This window comes from Bufo bufo, chromosome 3 (assembly GCF_905171765.1).
Source record: "Bufo bufo chromosome 3, aBufBuf1.1, whole genome shotgun sequence".
In the NCBI taxonomy this organism is placed as follows: domain Eukaryota; kingdom Metazoa; phylum Chordata; class Amphibia; order Anura; family Bufonidae; genus Bufo; species Bufo bufo.
The window spans coordinates 514,438,847-514,453,585 of record NC_053391.1 but is presented as its reverse complement, the minus strand read 5'-3'; positions in this window follow the sequence as shown (position 1 = coordinate 514,453,585).

Sequence of the window (14,739 nt, the reverse complement as noted above, 5' to 3'; positions counted from 1 at the left end):
CCAAAGCAAGGTTTCCAGTTATGGAGAAAAACGGGGACATTGATTTATATTTACGCTCGTTTGAGAGAGCGTGCCGCCAGTTCTGCATCCCTGAGGATCAGTGGGCTCTACACCTGACGCCTCAGCTGACTGGTAAAGCGCTGGATGCTTTTGCGGAACTACCCACAGACCAAGATTGCGATTATCAGACTATCAAGGATGCCATAATTGCTAAGTTCCAGTTAACGCCTGAGGTTTACCGGAGAAAGTTCCGTGCCATCCAGAAAGGATCCACAGACTCTTACCACATTCCGCCAATGGACTAGAATTCTTAAAGAAAAGACTTATGCTCACCTTGAGGATTTGATGATCCATGACCAACTCCTTGCGATATGCTCTACAGATGTGAGACAGTTTGTGCTGGAGTGCAAGCCCCAGTCTGTGAAAGAAGCTGCTGAGCTGGCAGACATGTTTGTCGCAACCCGGGTACCGGACATTCGCAAACATGTGATGACGGACATCCGCAGGCCGGTGGTATCAGACATCCGCAAACCCCTGGTACCTGACAGCCGCAAAACTCCAGTACCCAACCAGGACAGAGCCATGTCCCAGAACTGGAGAGAAGGCAGGCCCGCTGGCCCTGTGAACCGTGAGACAACCAGGCCCTGGTGTGAGCTGTGTCGCAGGCCCGGTCACACCAAGCAAACCTGTTACACAGGGAAGCCGGCCCAACCTCCTAGCACCTCCTAGCCCCTAAGGGGGCCAACGCTTCCACACCTACCTCGTCTGCTGTATTGCTGGTCGGAGGACCCGAGGTGCACCGCGGATCCCAGAATCACCAGCCTGTCACTGTGAACGGCCAGACTGTCATCGGATTCCGTGATACCGGTGCAGATGTTACCTTGGTCCGTTCACATCTTGTTACGGAGAAGGATATCCTTCCAGGAAAGTACCTCGCTCTGACCAGAGTTGGGGGCACTCACACTCATGTGGCCCAAGCCCAAGTCACCATTGATCGGGGAATGGGACGGCAAAAGCGGGTTGTTGGGGTCCTGGATGATATTCCCGTTGCCACAGTGCTTGGCACTGATTTGGGCACCCTTGTTTCCCATTACGAATACCCTGCAAGCGCGCAGGAGGCCCAAGCAGGACTCCCTGACAAAAACCAGGTACTGTACCGCCCTTTGGGGAAACAGGGAGACGGGGACACTTTGCCTGCTATTTTTACTGTCCCTAACGCACCTAGGGAGGTATCAGATTTAAATGTACAAGCAACCGAATGTCATTTGCCTACTTCTGCACCTGTCATTGTTGATCCGAATGCGTGTGTTAGTGGTAGCAATGGTGATATAAATGATGCTGTACCTGTTCTGGCCATTACACGTTCCATGGCCAGCCGCCTGAACTCAGAACCAACCGAAGGGACCCCCTCGGGCGATTCTGACCCTCAGGCGGATAACAATGCGAGAACGACCTTTTCATGTGATGATGATGATTGTGTCACTGCGCTGGTAGATGCTTCCAGTGTCGCCAGTAACCTGGGCTCAAATGGGGCTGCGGGGACAGAACCAGCCGTCCCTCCACCCACCTCTGACCCCAGCATTGAAGGTAACTCTCCACAGCTGACTTCATATGTCACTGGTCAGCTGGAGGAGACCGGTGGCGCTGCATTCGTGCAGGCCTTGAAGGGTGACCCTAGTCTGGAGGCCCTTAGGGCCCGAGCCGGCCAGCCTCCAGGTGAGGGCACTCCATATAAAATCTATTGGGAGAACAACTGACTGTACTGTGAAGCTGTGCAGCCTACAAAAGGTGGCGCAGGTGAGAACACGAGACAGCTGGTAGTCCCTAGGGAATTTCGGGCACAGGTGCTCAAAGCAGCCCACGACATTCCACTTGCAGGACATTTGGGAATCAGAAAGACCCACAAACGTGTTCAGAACCATTTTTACTGGCCCACGATGGGAACGGACATAAGTAAGTACTGCCGATTGTGTACCACTTGCCAGAGGGTTAAGAAGGCTGGAGGACCCCGCAAAGCTCCATTGCAGCCACTGCCCGTGATCACAGAGCCCTTCCAGAGAGTGGCAGTGGATATAATTGGTCCCCTTCCCATTCCTAGCAGTTCTGGTAAGCACTACATCTTAACGGTCGTGGACTATGCCACCCGTTATCCAGAGGCGGTAGCACTGTCTTCCCTTAGGTCGGCCACGGTGGCGGACGCCTTGATCGGGATTTTCTCGCGTGTAGGTTTCCCCGCCGAGATGATCTCTGATCAGGGCTCTTGCTTCATGTCGGAGTTAATGGAAGCCCTCTGTGAGAGGATGCAAATCAAGCACACCACTTCCAGTGCGTATCACCCGCAAACCAACGGCCTTTGCGAACGTTTCAACGGAACGTTAAAGCAAATGCTGGCCACGTTCGTGGAATCGCAGGGGAAGGACTGGGAGCGGCACCTGCCTCATTTGCTGTTCGCTTACAGAGAAGTGCCACAGGAGTCCACTGGGTTCTCACCCTTTGAACTCCTATATGGACGAGACGTCCGAGGGCCCTTAAAACTGATTCGGGAGACCTGGGAGGGAAAAGGTGACCCCTCAGAAGTCTCTGTGGTTGAATATGTCCTAAAATTTCGGGACAAGATGGAGTCCCTCATGACTATAGTGACGGAAAACCTTGCAAAGGCACAGGCCAAACAGAAGGCTTGGTATGATCAGCATGCCAGAGAGCGGTCATACCAAGCAGGTCAGAAGGTATACGCCCTACTCCCTGTCAGGCAGAACAAATTGCAGGCTGCCTGGGACGGGCCATACATCATTCTGAAACAGGTGAACCCAGTCACTTACCTAGTGAGTCTCGGGGGTAAGCGACAGAAACTGTTCCACGTGAACATGTTAAAAGCACACGAGGAAAGAGAGCAGTATGTATTAGCAGTGTGTAGCCAGCTAGAACCCGAAGAGCCAGATCCACTGATAGACTTGCTAGCAGAGCTACGAGACGTGGCAGATGATTGGAACATCAACCCCCACCTCTCGTACCCACAGAAGCTTCAGCTCACCACTCTCCTGAGTGCGCACAGCGCCACATTCTCAGGCATCCCTGGCCAAACCAACCTAGCAGCTCACCGAGTTGACACAGGGACCCACAAGCCCTTACGGCAGGGCCCCTATCGCACCTCACCCAAAGTGCAGGCTGAGATCAAACGAGAGATTGATGAGATGCTACAGTTAATGGTCATCCAGAAATCCTCTAGTCCATGGGCTGCCCCGGTTGTTTTAGTCCCCAAAAAGGACAAGACAACCCGGTTCTGTGTCGACTATCGGAGACTGAATGACATCACTATAACCGATGCGTATCCCATGCCTCGAATTGATGAATTGCTGGATCAGCTGGCGTCCGCCAGCTATCTAACAATCATGGACTTGAGCCGGGGATACTGGCAGATTCCGCTTGCGCCAGAGGCGAGAGCGAAATCCGCATTCATCACCCCTTTTGGCCTCTATGAGTTTACTCGTATGCCCTTTGGGATGAAGAATGCGCCCGCCACATTTCAGCGGGCCATGAATGAACTGTTGGAAGGAATGCAAGGTTATGCCCTAGCATATCTGGACGATATAGCCATATATAGTCCAACCTGGGAAGATCACCTTGACCATCTGTCACAGGTATTGGGAAGACTGTCCGCTGCCAATCTGACCGTTAAGCTCAACAAATGTCAGATTGCCATGACAGAGGTTACGTACCTTGGACACAGAGTAGGCAGCCAGACCCTGAAACCTCAGATAGGGAAGGTCGATGCCATTGTAGCATGGCCACGGCCTAACACCAAAAAACAAATACAGGCATTTTTGGGAACGGCGGGGTACTATAGGAAGTTTGTTCCATCCTATAGTACTCTGGCTAAACCGCTGACCGATGCCACGGGCAAAAAACAACCCAACACGGTCACATGGAACTAGAACAGGCATTTCGGGCCCTGAAGGAAGTGCTAGCTAGCGATCCTGTCCTTCAAGCTCCCGACTTCTCCCGTCAGTTCCTAGTACAAACTGACGCCTCAGACCACGGTCTGGGAGCCGTCCTTAGTCAGGTGGACGCAACCGGGAATGAGCACCCTGTCCTCTACCTGAGCCGAAAACTACTTCCGCGGGAAACCGCATACTGCACCACTGAGAAAGAGTGCCTAGCGATCGTATGGGCCCTACAGAAACTACAATCGTACCTATATGGACGATCCTTCATGGTCATCACAGATCACAACCCTCTCAGCTGGCTGAAACGTACTTCTGGTACCAACGGAAAACTTCTCCGCTGGAGCTTAGCGCTCCAACAGTACGATTTCACGATTCAGCACAAACCGGGAAGTCGCCATCAGAATGCGGACGGACTTTCTCGCTGTAACGAGCTCAAATAGGGAGTTGGGATTGCTTCAGTCCCAGTCTTGCTGACCACTCCTTCCCCAATCTTCCAAAGGGGGGAGGTGTGACGCTTTGCGATACTAGGAAATCGCAAATGCGCCATATCAACATAGAAATATAGAAACATAGAATGTGTCAGCAGATAAGAACCATTTGGCCCATCTAGTCTGCACAATATACTGAATACTATGGATAGCCCCTGGCCCTATCTTATTTCGCAATCACAAAGACAAAAGAGCCTTCACTAAGAATCTTCTCTTTTGACTAAAGGAGTAATTCACAGAGCAGAGGTGCCATTATCACCACCTTGTGACAAACCTTTTGTCACGGCTGAGGATGGGGGAAATCCTCAGCCGTGTGCAGCCCGGTGATGTTACGGCTGCTTGGCCATGAAGACAGGATTAGGGAGCAGGTCACCTCCTAAACGCATCCCTAACCTGACCCTGGCTCCTAGCTACATGAGCCAACCTTGATGGTAGGAGGGCCCATGCTCCGGAACCTAAAAGTCCCTGCTAGCCCTCAAGATGACCCTCACCTAGGAGCTGAGTAAGACAAGCCCACTCCTCCTAGACACGGAGGAGCAGGAGTCTCAACGGCCAAGCTGCAGGAAAAGGGGAGACATAAACAGCTCTATGGATATGGCAGGTGAACAAGGAGTTCCACCTACCTGCCACAGCCTTGCTGACTGGATCCCTGTGTTAGCAGGGTGCAGATCACAAACGCATCCCCACACAGGGACCCAGATCCATAGCTGCACAAAATCACATATAAAACATCACACGGACATCACACATAACTAGAAATAACTTAAAGCGACATTATGGTTATGACATTAAGGTTTATGACCACAGGGGTGGCTCTTACTGGCAGGTAATAAATACATGAGGCTGCTCTCAGCTAAGCATGGCTGAAGCAACCTGAAGGCCTGCAAAAGCAGTGAGGCATTATAGGCCAAGAAGCCACACCCCACAGTAGGACACACCCAGTGCACACACACACTAGGAAGGGGATTAACCCTTCCAACACCAGGGAAGGGAAAACACCACTTAAAGGAGACGTGCACACAATAACATAAAACACAGTGCACACATCCACACACAAAACCGCATGCGCAGCGTAGCGAGCTGCATGGCACAGCTCAGCCTGCTACGCTGCCACATACATACTGTTGCCAGCGGCAACCACAGGTGAGGCCAATACCACAGCCCTCACCTGTGATTGAAGACCAATGACAACCGCTGACAACCGCATGCGGTTCAGGAGTCACGGTCATAGCCATGGCCGTGACACTCCCACCCCTCAAAGCCCCCCCACCAAAAAAAGACACGTGAGGGACTCAGACAAGGGGATAGGAGAAGGGGACGTCCACTCTCAGTGCCGGTTCTAAAAAGGGGTCGCTGTCAGCTGCATCCTCTCCCGGCTCACACTAGCCAGTCCGACGAGGACTGCAGCCCGCACCAGCAACAAAGAGAAAAGAACCACTGAGAGATGGACGAGGGGACTCTCCACTCACGTCCCCACTCCAGTCGCTGCCAGCAGACACTCCTAACCAGCACGCAGCCGGACCACTTACGGAGTGCTGCCAGCAGACGACCAGAGATGGGAACATGGAGAGGGACGAGGGATCCCCAACACGGACACGGAAGGAAAGGTGGCGGGGAATACGCCACCAACCGTGCCGTTAACGGAGAACCCCCAGGAACGCTCTCCCTCCGGAGAACGCGCATGCAGGCCACATGGATATGGCACTGCATGCTGCACCCTCTTTCGAAGGTATGCATACCGCATACCAAACACACACCATGTGTAATAAAATCAGGGGGACGCCAAACGAGGCAACGGTGAAGGGATGGCGGGGAAACGCCACTCACCGCGCCCTCAGAGGCGAAACCCCCAGAACGCTCTCCCTCCGAAGAGCGCGCATGTACCCCTTCCGCAGACGGCGGTACATGCTTCACCCTCTTTCGAGGGAATGCATACTCCCACCCCTCAAAGCCCCTCCCAACAACAAAAGGGGAAGGTTGGTGAGGCATAGGAAACAATGGGAGGGGGGGAGGGGAAAGACAAACAAAGGGGATACCAACACGGACAACAGTGAGCGAGGAATGGCGGGGAATGCCACTCACCGCGCCGTAAATGGTGAGCCCCATAACGCTCTCCCTCCGGAGAACGCGCATGCACCCCATCCGTAGACAGCAGTGCATGCTTTACCCTCTTTCGAGGGAGCGCCACGTAAGAAGCGACTGTGGTCATACTGTCACGGCTGAGGATGGGGGAAATCCTCAGCCGTGTGCAGCCCGGTGATGTTACGGCTGCTTGGCCTTGAAGACAGGATTAGGGAGCAGGTCACCTCCTAAATGCATCCCTAACCTGACCCTGGCTCCTAGCTACATGAGCCAACCTTGATGGTAGGAGGGCCCATGCTCCGGAACCTAAAAGTCCCTGCTAGCCCTCAAGATGACCCTCACCTAGGAGCTGAGTAAGACAAGCCCACTCCTCCTAGACACGGAGGAGCAGGAGTCTCAACGGCCAAGCTGCAGGAAAAGGGGAGACATAAACAGCTCTATGGATATGGCAGGTGAACAAGGAGTTCCACCTACCTGCCACAGCCTTGCTGACTGGATCCCTGTGTTAGCAGGGTGCAGATCACAAACGCATCCCCACACAGGGACCCAGATCCATAGCTGCACAAAATCACATATAAAACATCACACGGACATCACACATAACTAGAAATAACTTAAAGCGACATTATGGTTATGACATTAAGGTTTATGACCACAGGGGTGGCTCTTACTGGCAGGTAATAAATACATGAGGCTGCTCTCAGCTAAGCATGGCTGAAGCAACCTGAAGGCCTGCAAAAGCAGTGAGGCATTATAGGCCAAGAAGCCACACCCCACAGTAGGACACACCCAGTGCACACACACACTAGGAAGGGGATTAACCCTTCCAACACCAGGGAAGGGAAAACACCACTTAAAGGAGACGTGCACACAATAACATAAAACACAGTGCACACATCCACACATCACACACAAAACCGCATGCGCAGCGTAGCGAGCTGCATGGCACAGCTCAGCCTGCTACGCTGCCACATACATACTGTTGCCAGCGGCAACCACAGGTGAGGCCAATACCACAGCCCTCACCTGTGATTGAAGACCAATGACAACCGCTGACAACCGCATGCGGTTCAGGAGTCACGGTCATAGCCATGGCCGTGACACCTTTCCTGCCCAGGCCAAGTTGAGTAGCCATCAATCTAGTTCTCTTATGACAGAACCTCATAAACCTGGTCTTTCTGCAGCCATAGTGTCTCCAATACCAGCAGGGGTCTCACACCTTTAGCCTGGGCAGCAAGCCTCAGAAGAAAAGGGCAGATCCTTATCACACAGCTGGTTGGTACAGGAAGGAAGATGACCTGAAAGTCCCCTTCAATCCATAAGCTTCATATTTTTCCCATATATTCCTAATATTTCATGGGTTATGGAAATGTGAAAGGAACCATCTTTTCAGAGATGGTTTTGGTTCTTCTAACCCACCTTCTAGGAAACCCGCGGGCAAATCTCAGAGATTCCCGCTCTGAGATATAAAGGTTCTCAGGCACCCTGTATTATCTTTTAGTCGTATTTGTTATCAGATGATGCGTAAAATTGTACTGATTATCAATATCAACAATATTTCTTGATTGGACTTACGGGATATGAAGAAATGGGCAAAGCAAAGATTCTGCCCGATTTTCTCCCTATGGGGCAAAGGACTGCCCCTGTTCCAATTACACAAGGCTGGACCTGAACGTGTCATAACCACTCCCCGCTTCAGAGTGGGTAAAAACAGTGACACACTCAGGTCCTGCGTCCTTCTTCTACCATCTGACGTCGACTAACATCACGACCGCCCGCTGGACACGGGCACACCCCACCATCTTGGATTATTATACAAAGACTTTGCCTTTTACTGGACACTACCACGGTAATTCTGAACTTACAGACATTCTATTCCCTTCCACCTCTTACCTATTTCTATCCAAACCAATCTGTTCAACTGGCAGGTATATTTATCTGTCAGCTTTAATATATATATTTTTGTGTATAGTTTTAGAATAAAAAACTAACGATTTCTTCGTTCCAGTTTTGCCCTTGTTACTTGATGAACTGATCTATGCTAAGAACTCTGTCCTCAGAAGACATACTACCAAATTGTTTTATTTTTATAAATTGTTAATTTACTAGCTAGGTTGCAAATAACCGTTTCGTCCCTTTAGGATTAGCTAGCCGGGGTCTCTTTGCCCCGATTCAATATGAAGAGTGGTGGCAGCAAATTAAGTTGATTTCCAGCGTTGATTTCAGTAATTTTATTTTTACCGATTGTACATACAATCGTGATTGTATCATGTATGGGCACACCAACCAATCTTAAACGTCTTCTGTGCTCACAGTGGATTCGCCTCCAGAAGTCTCTAGTGGAGACCTGTATGGCAACTGTGGCGTAGTATGACGGGATTGGCGGGTGGTTGTCACACAGTATACATATTTTATTGTATGGGCCATAACAGATGTAATGATACCAGTTACAGTATGTAATATGTTTTTTATTTGCATTTTTTTTATGTTTCTGAACACTTTCTTAAACTTTTTTCACCATTAAGGCACATGTAATCATTCACTGCTCAAGTAATATATTGTAATACTTATCTTCTCATATCATACAGTGTAGTACTTTTGTTTCAAGTATGGTCCAATAGGTCTCTGTACTTGCTAGCCCTGGTTGCCCTGAAGGCCATAGTTAGATAATAGGCTGCCTTAGCACCCTATAAGAAACCCACAATTACATTGTGAATGGGGGTGATGGGTTCAAAATGTACCCCTGCTCTTTAACCACTTAGATGCAGTTGTCTCTTTGTTGAGAGCAGGGTTCCAGCTGTATAATTTAGCTGGCAACATCATACTATTATGCAACATACTATTATGGTATTCTTTGTAGTCTAACTTGTTTATTGGCAAAACAGGGGAATTTCATTGATTGATTGATTGGTAACACTATAAGAATACAAATAGCAAGCACAAGTATAAAGTATAGATAGCATGTACTGTAACATTACATTAACACTGAAGCACATTGTAAAATGGCTGCCTATACATAGGATTACATGTCTAGCTAACAGTATAAACAACTCCCTGAATAACAATGATAACTAGCTGAACAGCTCTGCATAACATCATGTCCCTGAAACAAAGATAGATCTCTCACCAGATATGCTTTTACAAGGATGGTGGAGTTTAAGAAGGAGATATGCAGAAAGACAGCTCTGCTGATGTGCCCTGGGGACTGCAGGCTTCTCTTTCCTAGGATGCTTTTCACTCCCACAATGCTTTGCACCACACACAATGCTGCAGTCTTTGTAACAGGAAAAATAAAGTGTTATATAACTTAAAACCGCTAGATGGTGCCTTTAACCACACTAATCACTACAGGAATACCAAACCCTGGCAAATGTGATCTATATATCCATTTTCCCTAACCCTGCTGGGCAGAATATCCACTGTTAAACATTATTCTAAAGCTTATATATACAGTATCTCACAAAAGTGAGTACACCCCTCACATTTCTTAAAATATTTTATTATATATTTTCATGGGACAACACTGAAGATACGACACTTTGATACAATGTAAAGTAGTCAGTGTTCAGCTTGTATAACAGTGAAATTTTGGTGTGCTCTCAAAATAACTCAACACACAGCCATTATCCCCTTAAGGACCCATGATGTACATGTACGTCATTTCTTTGCGGGACTTAAAGACCCGTGAAGTGCATGCAGGGCTGGGACAAGGCCATTTGGTGCCCAGGGCGAAGATGGCAAACTGCGCCCCCCCCCCTCCCCCACCCCCGTTTTTAAGAAAGAATCAATGTTGTTTCAAAACAAGAATATACTTAAAGCAATAGAACAAAGGACTGTGGGACTTTGAAAGTCACAGACACTATAAAGTTCCCCCCCATCATCATGTGCCAGTATAAAGTCCCCCCCATCATCATGTGCCAGTTTTGTAATAAGCCCCCCCAATGTGCCAGTAACACTATTGTAAAAAAAAACAAAAAAAAAACACTTATACTTACCTAAGTGTCAGCGATGCGATGCAGCCTCTTCCTGTGTCCCACGCTGTAATGTAAGGCTCAGGCGGCACGATGACGTCATTGCGCCGGCCTCTGATAGGCTGCCGGCCTAGTGCCTGCAGCCAGGGGCGTACATAAAAATCACTGGGCCCCATAGCAGGAATCTAAATTGGGCCCCCATTCCCCTTTTATAGCCCCTCCCTTTGTTCCATGAACTATTCTTGCTGCTGCGTTTTATAATTTATGCCATCAGGGCCGGAATGGGATTACAAAACAGCCCTGGCACACAAAAGAGGTATAATAGATGCAGATGTATATTATATACAGCAGTGTACAGTTATGTGAGGTACACGGTATAATAGATGCAGTGTGTACAGGTATATAGTATATTCCCTAGTGTTCTGATATGTGAGGTACAGGGTATAATAGATGCAGTGTGTACAGGTATATAGTATATACAGCAGTGTACTGATATGTGAGGTACGGGGTATAATATATGCAGTGTATACAGTATATACAGTAGTGTAATATGTGAGGTACGAGGTATAATAGATGCAGTGTGTACAGGTATATAGTAAATACAGCAGTGTATTGACACCTCGTACCTCACATATCAGTACACTGCTGTATATACTATATATCTGTACACACTGCATCTATTATACCTCGTACCTCACATATATAGTATATACAGAAGTGTACTGATATCTGTACACATAGCATCTATTATACCTCATACCTCACATATCAGTGCACTGCGGTATATACTATATATCTGTACATATTGCATGTATAATACTGTGTAATATATGCAGTGTGTGTGCATGTATGTGTGTGTGTATATATATATATATATATATATATACAGAGCAGTGTATTGATGTGACACATAGAAGGTATAATACTGTAGATGCAGTGTTTATAGAAATATGTGGTCAGTTATGCATTATAGTCACTGTGAGGTACATGAGGTAGTGGTAACTGTCTGAAGTAGTATACATGAGTGAGCAATGAGTAAAAACAGGGCATGGAGGGGGGGGGGTAAATGATGAAAAGTGGAGGACCTCCTCTTACCTCTCCATTCCAGTCTGTATGGATCAATACAGAGCTGCTTGTGAACTTTTAATACTTGCTGTTAGGGGTTGAAGGACCTGTGATGATGTCATCACAGGTCCTGGCAGATGTACCTTTGAAACCTAGGAACTACACCATTTTTGGTGCAGTTCCTTTGCTAGATTCTGCAGGACCTGTGATGTTGAAGATGATGTCATCACAGGTCCTGGCAGATGCACTGTTCTAACCTGGGAACTACACTTTACACTGTGCAGTTCCCTTACAGGACCTGTGATGACATCATCAAAGGTCCTTTAGCTTTAGAAAGGTAAACAGGAGTAATTAGGGGGCGGGGCCTCTCCTCCACTTCGGTGTCTGCCAGCAGCCTATCAGAGGAAAGGGAAGGGACACGCCTCTCCCTCCCCTGCACCTCCGCTGGCACAGACAGTTTACAATGGAGATGAGCGCAATGGAAGCGCTCATCTCCCTGTGCCCAGCGGCAGCTGCTCACTTGGGGGGGGGGTCATTTTAGTTGGGGGGGGCACATGGGGGGGCACAGCATGATGTAGGGGGGGCCGTGGCCCCCTCTGGCCCCCCCCTGGCGACGCCACTGCTGCTGGCACTTCACCTGCGCCCCCCTCCTGTCCGCAAATGGTAGTGCCCAGGGCACCCGCTCCTTCGGCCCCTGCCTTGTACCGGCCCTGAGTGCATGTACTTCATGGGGATCGGGCGGGTGCAGGAGCTTCACCCACCCGATCCGCAGCAGAAGTCCGGCAGTCACTGATAGCCAAACCCCTGCTGCATGCGCCGGCATCGGTGAAATCACCGATGCCGGCGCATTAACCCTTCATGTGCCATGGTCAACGCTGACGGCGGCACATGCGATGTCTGACTGAGATCAGCGCTGCCATCGGGTCTCCGTGCTGCTGTGACGGGAACCCGATGGCATGGAAGGAAGCGCGATGCCTTCCTTAGGCATCGGGGCTGCCTTCAGGTGGAGAGCCTGTGAGATTCAGTCCCCTGGATCTCACAGGCAGGAAGCAGGAAGCTGTAAGAGTAATACACACTGTATTGCTCATACAGCCAATTCATTCCAATACAGAAGTATTGGAATGCATTGTAAAGGGGATCAGACCCCCAAAAGTTGAATTCCCAAAGTGGGACAAAAAATAAAGTGAAAAAAGTTGAAAAAATAAAGTTTTCCCCCCAAAAAATGTAAAGTTTCAAGTAAAAAAAAGGGCATTTTCCCCAAATAAAGTGAAAAAAAAATTGTAAAAAATAGGGAAAAAAAGAAAAGTAGACATATTAGGTATTGCCGCGTCTGTATCGACCGGCTCTATAAACATATCACATGAACTAACCCCTCAGATGAACAATGTAAAAAATAAATAAAAAAATGTGCTAAATAAACAATTTTTTTGTCACCTTACATTACTAAAAGTACAACACCAAGCGATCAAAGGGGCTTATGCCCGCCAAAATAGTATCAATCTAACCGTCACCTCATCCTGCAAAAAATGAGCCCCTATTTAGGCTACTTTCACACTTGCGTTCGGTGCGGATCCGTCTGGTATCTGCACAGACGGATCCGCACCTATAATGCAAACGATGGTATCCGTTCAGAACGGATCCGTCTGCATTCTATGTAAAAAAAAAAGTCTAAGTCTAATTGTTAGTCAGACAGATCCGTCCTGACTTTACATTGAAAGTCAATAGGGGACGGATCCGTTTGCAATTGCACCATATTGTGTCAACGTCAAACGGATCCGTCCCCATTGACTTGCAAAGAGCGTTTTGGTGTCCGCTTATAGAGCGGAATGGAGGCGGAACGGAGACAAACTGATGCATTCTGAACGGATCCTTATACATTCAGAATGCATTGGGGATGAAAGGATCTGTTCGGGGCCGCTTGTGAGAGCCCTCAAACGGATCTCACAAGCGGAACCCCAAACGCAAGTGTGAAAGTAGCCTAAGACATTCGCCCCAAAAATAAATAAAAAATATGGCTCAGGATATGGAGACACTAAAACATCTTTTTTTTTACTTTTTTTTTTTGTTCTAAAAATGCTGTTATTGTGTAAAACCTAAGTAAATAAAAAAAGTATACATATTAGGTATTGCCGCATCTGTAATAACCTGCTCTATAAAAATATCACATGACCTAACCCCTCAGATGAACACCGTAAAAAAAAAAAAAAAAAACGGTGTAGAAAAAAGACATTTTTTTTCACCTTACATCACAAAAAGTATAATAGCAAGCGATCAAAAAGTCATACGCACCCCAAAATAGTTCCAATCAAACCGTCATCTCATCCTGCAAAAATCATACCATACCTAAGATAATCCCCCAAAAACTGAAAAAACTATGGCTCTCAGACTATGGAGACACTAAAACATGATTTTTTTGGTTTCAAAAATGAAATCATTGTGTAAAAATACATGAGTAAAACAAAAGTAGACATATTAGGTATCTCCTTGTCCGTAAGAACCTGCTGTATAAAAATATCACATGACCTAACCCCTCAGGTGAACACAGTAAAAAATAAAAAATAAAAACGGTGTATAAAAAAGACATTTTTTGTCACCTTACATCACAAAAAGTGTAATAGCAAGCAATCAAAAAGTCATACGCACCCCAAAATAGTTCCAATCAAACCGTCATCTCATCCTGCAAAAATCATACCCTACCCAAGATAATCGCCCATAAAACTGAAAAAACTATGGCTCTCAGACTATGGAGACACTAAAGAATGTTTTTTTTTGTTTAAAAAATGAAATCATTGTGTAAAACTTACATAAATAAAAAAAAAGAATCAGGGCCATAAATATTGAGTTTTGTTTAGCGGGTTAACCCTTGATTTATAACTGGAAAAAATGGATTAAAATGGAAAATCTTCAAAAAAAATTGAAATTGTGAAATTTCATCTCTATTTTCCATTAATTCTTGTGGAACACCTAAAGGGTTAACAAAGTTTGTAAAATCAGTTTTGTATACCTTGAGAGGTGTAGTTATTAAAATGTTGTTACTTTTTTGGAGTTTCTACTCTAGGGGTGCATCAGGGGGGCTTCAAATGGGACATGGTGTCAAAAAACCAGTCCAGCAAAATCTGCCTTCCAAAAACTGTATGGCATTCCTTTACTTCTGCGCCCTGCCGTGTGCCCATACAGCAGTTTACGACC